The following is a 14264-nucleotide window of genomic DNA, read 5'->3' as shown; positions in this document are numbered from 1 at the left end:
TGCCTTCACTGTACTAATATCCAGGCAAGGTGCGTGCTCAGACGGGAGAGTGCAGTTCCAGCCTATGCCTTTACCGTACTAATATCCAGGCAGGGTGCGTGCTCAGACAGGAGAGTGCAGTTCCAGCCTATGCCTTTACCGTACTAATATCCAGGCAGGGTGCGTGCTCAGACAGGAGAGTGCAGCTCCAGCCTATGCCTTTACCGTACTAAAATCCAGGCAGGGTGCGTGCTCAGACAGGAGAGTGCAGCTCCAGCCTATGCCTTTACTGTACTAATATCCAGGCAGGGTGCGTGCTCAGACTGGAGAGTGCAGCTGCAGCCTAATTACTGTACTAATATCCAGGCAGGGTGCATGCTCAGACAGGAGAGTGCAGCTCCAGCCTATGCCTTCACTGTACTAATATCCAGGCAGGGTGCATGGTCAGACAGGAGAGTGCAGCTCCAGCCTAAGCCTTTACTGTACTAATATCCAGGCAGGGTGCATGCTCAGACTGGAGAGTGCAGCTCCAGCCTAAGCCTTTACTGTACTAATATCCAGGCAGGGTGCGTGCTCAGACAGGAGAGTGCAGCTCCAGCCTAAGCCTTTACTGTACTAATATCCAGGCAGGGTGCATGCTCAGACTGGAGAGTGCAGCTCCAGCCTAAGCCTTTACTGTACTAATATCCAGGCAGGGTGCATGGTCAGACAGGAGAGTGCAGCTCCAGACTAAGCCTTTACTGTACTAATATCCAGGCAGGGTGCATGCTCAGACTGGAGAGTGCAGCTCCAGCCTAAGCCTTTACTGTACTAATATCCAGGCAGGGTGCGTGCTCAGACAGGAGAGTGCAGCTGCAGCCTAATTACTGTACTAATATCCAGGCAGGGTGCGTGCTCAGACAGGAGAGTGCAGCTCCAGCCTAAGCCTTTACTGTACTAATATCCAGGCAGGGTGCATGCTCAGACTGGAGAGTGCTGCTCCAGCCTATGCCTTCACTGTACTAATATCCAGGCAGGGTGCATGCTCAGACAGGAGAGTGCAGCTCCAGCCTATGCCTTCACTGTACTAATATCCAGGCAGGGTGCGTGCTCAGACAGGAGAGTGCAGCTCCAGCCTATGCCTTTACCGTACTAATATCCAGGCAGGGTGCATGCTCAGACTGGAGAGTGCAGCTCCAGCCTAAGCCTTTACTGTACTAATATCCAGGCAGGGTGCGTGCTCAGACAGAAGCTGTGCTCTCCTTTGTGCTAAGATGCACATTTCTCCTGGGTCTAATGCGGGATCTGATATTCCGGATCCTGACACCCCCACCCATCAGCTAACAACATAAGAACCTGCTAAAAATAAAAAAATAATATTTATAGATTCCAGAGTAAAATAAATTGAGAGGTTAAAAAGTAATACTAAATATTACTCTGGCTGCCTCCTTTTTCCTTCCCTGCAGCTCCGTTTTTCTTCTCTTTAATCTTCACTACCCAGCACCTTCATGGAGTCTCGGTTCCAATGGAGCTGAAGAGTGAAGTCTTGGGAGAAGACAAGTGGGAAGAAAGCAGAGCCGAGAGGGTGCGGAGCTGCTGCACAAGGACAGTGAGGGGCAAGGGGAGTAAAAAAAATATTTATTTTTTTCATTTCTTTTTCCCCTTTCGGGCCTTGAAACAATCCAGCAAAATGGCAGAAAATAATATTTTTTTGTAGCAGAGTATATTTGCTTGAATAGATCTGCTCATCTCTCGTTATCTCCTCTACATCCATCAGTTGTTGCACCAGACGTGTGCATGAGCCGCTCCGGGGACCGGATCACAGCATTTGGTGCAATGTTTTTCGATCCGACTCCTGCCCAAGTCCAGGAGAAAAAAAGGAAAATCGGTGAATAATCCTGGTAAGGAGTTTTGACGTCAGTTGTGATCTTTTGAGGCTCAAAAGAGTAACTTTATTACAATGATCCATGTACAATATTTACAACATGATAAATAGTAACAAATAAATACAAAGAATGTTCAATCACAAGGACCCAGTGTCGCTAATATTTTCACAGTTCAAATATAAGTTAAAATATAAGTAATTTACGAAGAATAAGAATACGAGAAGTCGAGACCGTACGGATGGAATTGCAGATACGGTGTAAGCAGCGAGGCGTCTCTGCCGAGAGTCTTAAGAGCCTCAGAAGAGTTTGTTTCCTTGAATCTTGGAGCTTTCATGTTGAATGAAGAAATTCCAGATTCCGTCTCGTCCTCGTCTACATTTACTTCTCATAACTGTAAATCCGGGGATAGTCTCACCATATATTGCTGCGCCGGCCGTCTCCTTGAAAAGTAAATTCCGTAGATTTTTGTTTATGAGCAGACGGCCGGGGATATCGGGGGATTGTCTGGGTTGTTCCGTCTTTCAGTCCAGTTTCTGTCATTTGACTTGGTCTGTAAAGTTCATCTTTCTGTTATGGTCAGAAAACCTAGAATTATTATTAATATTATTTATTTATAATATTTATTAGAATGTAAGGTAATAGCAATCAGAGGTTAGTGATTGATATAATCTGCACAGTTATTGCACAATGTAGTTTATAATGTCACTCGATAAGGTGGATAATACGTCAGTGGAATATGTGAAAAGTGACTGCATCGTGCAATAACATGAGCCAATCAATCCGCTGGACCCTAGATTAGCGGCCATGTCAGTAGTCCGCGGCCGGCGGACGATAGCCCTCCTCTTTGTTGATGGCATCCTCGGCGCCTTACCTGATTAGATAGATTGGTGTGACATCATGCGCTTCATGCCACAATGATGACATCACACAGGGCCTACAAATCACAGGGGACACCAGGGATTGTGGCAGGGTCTGGGAGATTTGCTGGGCTCCCATATAACAATCACGGATGTCTGATACGGCTCCAGTGAATTCTATGGTACATCTCTAGTAATATACTATTAGTGATTGATGGATGTATTCTTTCAACGGAAGCAACTCAGGAGAGACATAGGCAGTGTTTTCTGTACATACATCATTTGCAGGAAAGACATGGATCTAATTTTATCTGCGTCTACAGGCAGAAATATCTCTCTACATTTATAGGGGAACAGTGTAATAGTTTCTGTACCTACATTATTTACATGAAGAGACAAAGAAGCAATACTACCTGTACGCAAATAATTTACAGGGGGAGACAGAGAGACAGAAATAGCTGTACTACATCATTTACAGATAGCAACAAGGAGGCAGTTCTATCTGTACCTACATGATTTACAGGGCAAGACCAGGAGACAGTACTATCTGTACGTATATCATTTACAGGGGAGACAGAAAGACAGTACTATCGGCACCTATATCATTTACACGGGGAGACCATGAGACAGTAATAACTGTACCTACATCATTTACAGATAGCAACAGGGAGGCAGTACTATCTGTGCCTACATCATTTACAGGGTAAGACCAGGAGACAGTACTATATGTACCTACATCATTTACAGGGGGAGACCTGGAGACAGCACTCTCTGTACCTACATTATTTACAGGAAGAAGCAGGGAGACAGTACTATCTGTTTCTACATTATTTACAGGAAGAGACAGGGAGGCAACACTATCTATATGTACATCATTTACAGAGGAAGAAAGGGAGGCAATACTATCTCCACATATATCATTTACAGGTGGAGACCAAGAGATAATACAATCTGTACCTAAATCATTTACAAATAGTGACAGGGAGGCAGTACTATCTGTGTCTACATCATTTACAGATAGACACAGGGAGACATTGCTATCTGTGACGACATTATTTGCAATGAAAGACAGTGAGACAGTAATATCTGTGCCTACATTTATAGTGAGAGAAAAAGAGGCAGAACTATCAGTAACTGCATAATTTACAAGAAGAGACAGGGATGCAGCGCTATTTGTACCTGCATAATTTACAGAGAGAGACATGGAGGCAGTACTATCTGTATCTGCCTAATTTACAGGTAGAGAAAAAAATAAAAACGATAGCATGTGCAATAGCATGTACACTGTTGCACATTGGATTATGATCGACTTACCTCTGCACTTTGCTCACTGAAACTGAATTCCCCAGATTAATCTGTTACGGTACCTCCTGATGAAGGTCTGAAATTTGGACCAAAATGGTAATAGTTTGGAATTGGATCGACACATTAAAAGTTTCACTATTTCATCCCATAACTCTGCATGCTGCGTTTTTTTCTCTTATATTTTACAGACTCGATCCCTACTCAGGAACCAGCTCACACAGAGGGGGACATATAGTAATTTATATAATATAATTGACAGCTAGCGAGAGGGAGGCAGTGTTATCTGTTGTTACATCATTTACAAAAAAGAGACAAGGAGGAAATACTATCTGTACCTACATAATTTATAGATAACGGAAGAGAGGCGGTACTAGCTGTATCAGCATAATTTACAGGTCTAGAGAGGGAGGCAGTACTACTTGTAACTACATCATTTGCAAATAGAGACAGGGAGGAAGTACTATCTGTACCTACATAATTTATAGCCAAAAAGATAAGGGAGAGTCCAGCTCACCAAGGACTGACCTGCTGGTTGCAATCAAGGATCCTGCGCACGGAATGAGGCTCGGCAACCATCCAATTAGAAATAGAAAAAGGAATTTCCAGCGCCAGGAATATATTAAAAAATCTTTTTTTATTGAAAATAAGGTAATAAAAATCCAGCAGATACCATAGTAGATGTCAGAAAGATGGCAGAACAACGCGTTTCGACGCTTCAGGTCTTAGTCATGAACATGACTAAGACCTGAAGCGTCGAAACGCGTTGTTCTGCCATCTTTCTGACATCTACTATGGTATCTGCTGGATTTTTATTACGGTACCTTATTTTCAATAAAAAAGGATTTTTTAATATATTCCTGGCGCTGGAAATTCCTTTTTCTACATAATTTATAGATTACGGACGAGAGGCGGTACTAGCTGTATCAGCATAATTTACAGGTAGGGAGAGGGAGGGAGAGAGAGGGAGGCAGTACTACTTGTAACTACATCATTTGCAAATAGAGACAGGGAGGAAGTACTATCTGTACCTACATCATTTATTGGTAGGGCAAGAGATGTGGTACTATATGTATCAGCATAACTCACTGGGAGAGAGATAGAGGCAGTACTGTCTGTAAATACATAGGTTACAGGAATAAACTGGAAGGCCTAGAGTTGAATAGTACTACCTTGACCTCACAGCTTCTACAGAGAAAGCCAGATACATAGTGAAATCTGTGAGAGAGTAAGGCAGTACTATTTATACCTATATCCAATCATTTAATAATTACTTTAAAAGCTGGTAACTCACAAAATAAAAGAGACAGGATATACTGAATAGTGCAAGTGTGGGGATATAAAGATATTGTATAAGTGGGGCTTGAGTATCTCTCTGTCCCTAATATGCCCTACACTTGTCTGCAGAGGCTGGCACCTTGTTTTTTAGAGTTTAGTAACAGCTTTAGGACTGGAGCCTCTCATCTCCATCTGAGACTCTACATTTAAACATTGTTTTGTTTCTCTGGGTGCTCTAACAGTTAATGTCAGTTTTGCTGCTAGCAGCTTCCCAGTAGTGCAGGTCATCTGCAGCTGCTCTCCAGCCATGCCTTTTTTTGTTTTAATAGTAAGGTTTCCCAGCAATCTTTGCTGATGACACAAAACCATTTGTATTCTGGGCGCCTTGGTGGAAGGAGCTGCCGAGGATTCATCCTGAAGTCATATCTTTTCCGTTTTGGTTGTTATTCCCCTGTTTGTATCACCTACCCTTGTGTTGTATTAGTGTAGCGATGGGTCTTACCTTTCCACTCACTAGCCCAGACCATCATAGGGTCTTTTTAGGGTTTCAGGTTTCTGCTCAGCGACAGATATGGAACCTTTATAGGTTCTGGCTAGGAGTGTAGGGTACAGCAACAGGTAAGGGCAGGAGGTGTCCCATCTACCTTCTCATTGGTGCCAGGGCCCACCATTGTTATTGTGCTCCTGGTGTCCCTCTTGTTTGTGGTGTTGATGCGGTATGCTTTTGTTGTGCGTCAGATATCTGTTGGTCTGAATGTGCACAATGTTTAAAGGCGTGACAATAGCCCAATGTCTGACACATAATTATTAGTAGAATATTCAAAGCCATGGATTCCATAATGATCTAAGGATTCCAAGACAATGGGAAGAAATTAGAAAAAGATAAAAAGTATTCTAACGACACATAGCTTAACGCACAAATACTGATAAGAAGCCAATAACAAATCACCCAGGGTCCAACAATTCAGAGCAAACATCCCCAGTTATGGAGCTAGTACGTTCTTACTGGGTGAGACAATTAATTAGGCACTTTTTAGGTGGTAGGCTCGTCTTCTGCCTCAAGCAAGTTGACCACTACATGTTCCTAAGACCCCAGTAAAGAGATGGGGGTCACCTTCACGTCACATGGTCTTTTCTTTTTTATAGACAAATATCCAGTATCTGAATAATTATCTGATTTATTGTCAGTAATCTGTTACATGGATGAGATAAACACTTTGTTCTCTGTTCTTCAGAGGAGAATTTCTGTGAACAAAGACTTTGTAGAAAGCTTCAAGTCTATTCTCCACTGGATTCCGATAGTAATGAAGAGCGGAGCGGAGGAGCGGCAACCTCTCCGAGAAGCACTTTGAAGGTCCATCTGGCGTCCTCCAACTCAACACAACCCCAGTAAAATAGATGTAATGACTAATAAATGAAAGAAAATTCTCCTTAACATTAAAATAAATGCTACATAATTACAATCTATCAACTAGAACGTTTTCTCATGTTATATCTTATCGAGCTGTTTAGGGGAAGTTCTGTATCTCCTTAAAGGAAACCAAGCATTGCATTTATTGTGTATTTATTGCTGCAGTATCATTTCCACATTTCAGCAGCTTGTTGCCTATTTCCAGACATCCATGTTCTGGTGCACCATGCATGGATATGTGTTGCGTTTCCTGTGCCGGGGACGGGCCAGAGATCAGCGGCCAGAGACATGTAGATTTCGGCAGTAAAAATGGGAGTCAGGTAGATATATGGTGCAATTAACCAAGGTAGATGCTGTCTAGATGGTCCAAAGGAAGTTCTGAACCTAAAGTGCACAGACGGCTTCAGGGGAGCTGAAAATGGAATGGGAGGTTGTTGGGATCACAGCAAAATATTATTCTTGTGCTAAGAAAACCCTCAAAGTGTCTTAAAGTCATCTCTTCTCAGAAAGACAAATATTTTTTCTAGTTTGTGCTCAGCAAACACTAAATATTGCTGCATTTCACTGAATAATGGGGCGTAAGAAATAAGACGCTGACAGCTCGGCCATGGTGATAGGAAAGAAAGCCATAAAGCACTGAAGAAACATTACAGAGAGTGTGTGACAGCATCGCAGGACAGAGCAGGGAAGATTACCCAGAGTCAGATAGAAGGACGTCACTGAGACTTCACTACGGATGTGATGGAACTAAAAAGCTTATAAGGGGTTGAATATGTTGCGAGCAGGGGGTGACTGACCACGGCAGGGGAGGCTACCCGAGGCGCTCGGATCCGGGATCATGGCTGTGGCTCGCGTGGCAGCCGGATCCGGGGCTCGCACAGCAGCCCGCCGCCCACAACAATAAAAAGGGGGTATTTACAGGGGAGAGTTTGTCAGTGACGCCACCCGTGGGTTGCGCTGATGGTTTGTGACACCGCCGCTGCCTTGGTATGGGACGCCCGGGGCTGATGGAGCGGGGCAGCAGGATGGTATCCCCTCCACGGATAGGGGAGGTGTTGTTCCGGGGCACAGGTGTATGGGGAAGGATGCTGCGGAGCGTATTCTGCAGGGCCGGACAGGGTGGTATTGGTGTACTCACAGTTCAAGAGAAATTCACACACAGTTCAAGTGGTAAACCAAATTGCCAGTGACCGGTGACCTACGGTGGGTGTATTCGGGTCCCAAACTCAGGTACAGCAAACAGGGGTCCCTTAAACCTTCACTCAGTTTTTGTGTCCTTAGTTTGACTACTCCGCCTGGAACGGGGAAGTCCACTCCAGGTGATTCTGTGTGTTGGGAGCTGTGGTCCGCGAGAACTGACCCGTCGGATGTTAGCAGGCAATTGCGGAGCCTTATCCCCCTCGTTGGGCTTCCGTCTTGCTCTCTGTGCTTGCTGGTGGGACAAGACGTGGAATCTTGTCCCCTTCTGGCTAATTGACAAGGGACTTAAAGCAGTCCTCGCCCTAGGGTCCAGGCACCCCGACTGTGCACGGCCTCCGGACCGGATTCTCGGTGTTGGCACCGGCGGGCTACAACCCTGGCCCGGTCCACTTAAGGTCTCCCGTGACCGGATCTCCGATCTGCCACCTAGTCAGTAGTCCGGTAGTCCATGGGCTCCAACCCCTGACTACTCTGTCACTTCACACTCCTCTCACTTCCTCTCTCAAAACTCGATTCTCTCTGACTCAGACTCCTCTTGTTCCCTCCCAGAACACCTCAGGACCCCTAGGTGGGCGTCACCATCCACTTGGCCCCGCCCACTGGTGTGTCCCTATTGTCATGGGGGGTGACTAGGCTTAGCTGGCTGATGTTGTGTACCTGGGTGTGGGTTTGTGTTGGTATGCCAAGAAGGATGGAGTCCTGCACCGGGAAGATTTGTGCAGTCTCTGTGACAACCTGGTTTTGCCAGGGCGTCACAAATACAATCATAGTAGATATATGGTGTATACTTTGCATTACTTGTCACTTTTTTATTTATCAATTTGCCATGATTTACATTTTTGGAGAAATTTTAATTTCAAAAGATTTGCTTATCTCTATAATAAAATGATGAAGACGCCAGGTCTTCACATCTGTCAAGGACGGATACAATGTATCTTCCTGCATGAAAACGCCAGGTCTTCACATCTGTCAAGGACGGATACAATGTATATTCTTGCATGAAAACGCCAGGTCTTCACATCTGTCATAGACGAATACAATGTATCTTCCTACATGACAACGCCAGGTCTTCACATCTGTCAAGGACGGATACAATGTATATTCCTGCATGACAACGCCAGGTCTTCACATCTGTCAAGGACGGATACAATGTATCTTCCTGCATGAAAACGCCAGGTCTTCACATCTGTCAAGGACGGATACAATGTATATTCCTGCATGACAACGCCAGGTCTTCACATCTGTCAAGGGCGGATACAATGTATCTTCCTGCATGAAAACGCCAGGTCTTCACATCTGTCAAGGGCGGATACAATGTATCTTCCTGCATGAAAACACCAGGTCTTCACATCTGTCAAGGGCGGATACATTGTATCTTCCTGCATGAAAACGCCAGGTCTTCACATCTGTCAAGGACGGATACAATGTATCTTCCTACATGACAACGCCAGGTCTTCACATCTGTCAAGGACGGATACAATGTATCTTCCTACATGACAACACCAGGTCTTCACATCTGTCAAGGGCGGATACATTGTATCTTCCTGCACTCAGTTCTTCCATATCTCTGTACTGAAGCTGTAGACACATGGCGTCTCACTCTGTAGAGGGCAGCCTTGTCTCAAGTACTAAACCATAACCTCGCTCTCGCTTTTTTCTCCTGCAATAATCTTCTGTCATGCTGAAAACTATCTGGAGCATATTAAAATCAGAGATTGCATGTGTGGAACAGTGTGAAAGAAACAAGTTAGCTTTCCCTTCTGCAAATAATATTTATGCCGTCAGCCTTTAACAACCAATTACGTGCGTTTTCTTCTGGACGATCTACATCTGATTCTTATGAAGAGGTCAAATCCCAGAGTGATCTAATAAGACGAGTCAGGAATGGGCTCGTCCATCTACTAACGGAGGCAATGAAATGCACCATAAAACCGCAGAAGGTGCGAACATAAAGTGGTGCAAGCGACGTCTCTGTATGAGGGAGAAGTGCGCCACTTGTTTATTGTAAAGCGCTGTGGAACATGTTGGTGCTATATAAATACATTTTTTTATTATTACTATTATTAATTGTTTTGATACATGTGCACATCTAGCAGCACTAACATGAAACTGTGTTTGGTTTTCTGCATTGTAGTCACCCTGCGCACTATGCTCAGCGTGCCCTGATGTGAAGGGAAGTTTAATGGTGCAAATACTGTTACTTTGCAATCTTTGTGCCAGATTTAAGAAAAGTGCATAGATTTGATTCAATATGGTCAATAAAATCTATATTAAAATGCACCAAATTCATTAATAGGCAACACTTTGCCTTTGGTACATTTTGCGGAGCCCGTGCACCACAAACTGACATCCATATCAGCCATGCGCTGGGCTACATTTTTCTGTATTTGTAAATATAAAACGCACATTGAGGGTCCCGGCTTCCTGTCCCTGAGGCTCTGCACCCAACATGATGAAATGTTATCTCTATACTAATATTATAAACTCATTTATATTTAGGATAGTGGGACGTGATACAATCCTTGGATTATGAACTTTTTAATTTTGGTGCAAATATGTCTTGTTTTCTAATCTGTGCATCAACACAATCACATTTTTTTATTCCATTTTCTCATTATATTTATTGTGATATAAGGCAGCCCATTGCTTAGTAATGTTGCACTATTTAGCATTATCTGATCCATCTTACCATAATTGGATCTTCTTATTTGGAAATGAATATTATGTTGCCTTGCTGGGTTTTATTTTAGGATTGTGCATTCTCTTTGGCTCTGGACAGTTACTGCCGATGAGTCTATTGGTGTGGCATATATATTGTTTTTGGGGTGACGCTTGAAGGGTCTGAGGTGTTGGGTAATTGTAATGTGATGTTCTGCTTTATAAGCACCAGTAGTGATGGGCGGACTCACAGATATCCAGGATTGGCGGAACTCACTGGACTTAAAAAAAATCAGCTCCGGCCTGGAATTGATCCCGGATATCTGATATAAGTCTATGGGGATTAGAATCTGGTGTTTAAAAATGGTGGTAGAAAGAATAGGGGGATTGGAGCAAGCGCTTCATGCTTACCGAGTCTCCGGCGCAGCTGTAACTGCTTCCAGGTTGCTCATGCTTCTTCCAGGGCCGTTCATTATTGTTGATCTATATTCAATGCCCCCCCCCCCACTGGGCGTCCTGGCATCTGTGATTGGTTGCAGTCAGATGCACCCCTGAGCTGGTGTCACAGCATTGCAGCTGCAACCAAGTCTGCAGCTCTATATCATGGTATAAAAATAAATAAAATATGCTATACAATATGGTATAAAAATAATTAAATAAATAAATTAAATAAAATAATTGGGATAGGGTTCCCGCATATTATAATACCCAGCAAAGATGAAGCATACCGCTGCAGCCTGAAGCCCCCAGCCGTGCTCTTATCTTAACTGTGTATCAAAATAAGAGGAACTGTATGCATTTTTTTTTAATGAAATAATTTTAAAAAACAGCATGCGGTCCTCCCCAATTTTGACACCCAGCCAAGATAAACCTCAACAGCTGGGGGCTGGTATTCTCAGACTGGAGAAACCCATAGTTATTGCCCCCAGCCTAAAAATAGCAGCCTGCAGCCGCCCAGGATTGCCACATCCATTAGATGTGACAATCCCATAACTTTACTTGGCTCTTCCCGATTTCCCTGGTGCCATGGCAATCAGGGTAATATGGGCTTAATGGCAACTCACAGCTGCCACTAAGTTCTAGATTAGTAATGGAAGGCGTCTAATCCACACAAAGTCCCACGATGATCCTGGCTCTGCAACATCTGAAGGCACAGTGAACATGATCATCCACAGCAACTTCAGGCAGAGAATGACTTAGCCACAGTGATCAGTAGGGAAGTCAGTCAGTTTAGTTGTGGTCACAGCTGGAGGTTCTCCCGGTCCTTTACCTGTGACCACAGCTAACTTGTTCTCAGGTAACTTCATTAAACATTGAAGTCCCCTGAGGTCAGATTACTTGTGGTTACAGGTGGAGGACCGTGAAGTACCTCTGAAATAAGAGACAGCTTATTGTCCCTAGCCTGAGGACCAGTCTAGGCTCCCCCATTCCAAGTTAATGTGTCACATCCCCTGATAATAATACCATCGCCTTATTATTTTGAAACTGGATGCCTAATAAAGTACATAGATTATATTTGATTATGGTCTGAAACTGTTATTTTGTTATTGGGACTTGGAATATACATGTAGCAGTGGCAATATATATATGTAAAAATAGACTCTGACTCGTAGAGAGGATGCGCTGTGTTTGGCGGGGGCTCAGCTAAGTAATAATGCTTTATGATGGATGAGACCGGGGCCATTTCCATAGACAAAGAAGGAAAGGTGATGTGGAATATGTTATAGGTTAGTGAAATACGAGAGACCATACAACATATAGCATCAATCTAATTAACTTCCATGCACTTAACCAGTAAAGCCCGGCTCGGTAATATCCTGCGGAAGGCGTCCGTCATTCACCGCGCTCCCATCACCAGGAAAACTGCACATCCCTAATTCCATTTCTCTGCTCTACCTTGTTAAATCTCATCTTTCTTGTATCACGCCATCTCAGAATGATGTGCAAGGCGTTCTCCGCTGTCAGATAGTCCGGGGATTTAGACGATGTTTTGAGTTAATACAAGTTGTACCTAATTATAATTCGGGAATTAATTCATAAGCATGAAATTAATTCTTGGTGTTGTCTGTAATATCCAATGTACACTGGTGTGCTAAAAGGGGTTATGAGTAGTGCTCTTCTGCAAATATACTTATTAAAACCTATTCTAAAGACACATTCCCAGCGGGATTCGCTGTAGATCAGAAGTGGAAAATTATGGAAGGCATATTGTCTTAATTGCTCAGGTGGAAATATGTACGGCACAGAATCTAGGAGAGTCATCTTGGGTAATATCCACCTCTGCAGAATCTATGCGTATTAGCCTTTATGTGGGATGATTCATTTATTCCCTGGGCTCCGGGCCATTCTGTGCAATTTCTAAAATAGGAAGATGCATCCCATTCCCCTCCATGTTAGACCTTCCAGGACTCATCTTCTGTCACCCGGTCACCTAGAGGTCTGTTCTTCCTTTTTCTTTCCCTGGCAGCCAGGTGTAAAGAATCATTTACCATCCCTTTAAATACAGAGATTCTACTGAATGTGTAACTGGTTAATTAGTATCAGTGACTTAAAGAGGATCACCCAGCAGGATTTTCTTATATAACCTAAAGCCAGTGCTATACTGGCGCTATCAGGCTGATTCTATATATACCTTTAGTTGTGAGATTGGACATATACTTTCTGAAATATAGGCAAGTAAGGTTTGTGAAATACACTGTTATTTGATTGATAGGAGCAATGGAATATCTAATAGGTGGGTCGGGTTTTACCAGTTCTTCCCACCCCTGTCTGCCTGCCTGTCCTTCCTCCCCCTGTAATAACAAAGACAGGGGAGGAAGGAGAGGCAGCAGACAGGGGCGGGAATAACTAGTAAAAACCCGACCCACCTATTAGATATTCTGCAGCACCTATCAACCAAATAATAGTGCATTTCTGTAACTTTACTTGCCTGTATTCCAGAAACTATACACTCAATATCACAACTACCGGTATGTTTAGAATCATCCTGATAGTGCCAATATAGCACTGGCTTTAGGCTATATAGGAAAATCCTGGTGATTGGTCCTCTTTAAAGCTTATTTTCCATCACCATGTAACCTTTAACCACCATATCCACTGTACAAGCTTTTTACAGTTTTTTCTTATTAATGAAGCTGGAATCAGAGAAACCTAGGATGCGTAGTTTACCAATGGCTCCATTGCTGCAGGAAGTAGCTAGCTTCTCCACCTCTTAAATGCTCCTCAGTAACTAGTACACAAAAAAGATATACCCTGCCTATAAATCTTTATATAGGGAATAAATGCACAATCAAGCTCCGTTTCTACAACCGTTGAGCCTTTCACGGAGGAAATGAAGACCGATTTTGGATCCATGTTAAAGAGGGCATGAATGGCCCCAAACACCTGCCTAGCATTCGACCTCTTCTCCCAACATGCATCATGTATGTGTGGCAGAAAATGGAAGAACTGGCATGAAGCAAATTCCTTCTCTGAGCTTGCCACACCTGGTGGGCGCTGACAGTGACACTCTCACAACTGTTGCTTCTCTGACCACAGTAGTTGGCACCTACGTGGTTACATGGGGAGGGTTGCCTAATGTTACAATGGTCCACGAAGGAGAGTGGTTCTTTCTATTTCTGGTGTCAGGAGATCACCGTGCAGGGCTTCATACACAGTTGCTCAGATTAATACTGCTGGCTGTGCAGATAATCCTTTATCCGGTGCTGCTAGGGT

This window comes from Anomaloglossus baeobatrachus, chromosome 9, assembly GCF_048569485.1.
Source record: "Anomaloglossus baeobatrachus isolate aAnoBae1 chromosome 9, aAnoBae1.hap1, whole genome shotgun sequence".
Taxonomy (NCBI): Eukaryota; Metazoa; Chordata; class Amphibia; order Anura; family Aromobatidae; genus Anomaloglossus; species Anomaloglossus baeobatrachus.
This window is presented reverse-complemented; position numbering follows the sequence as displayed.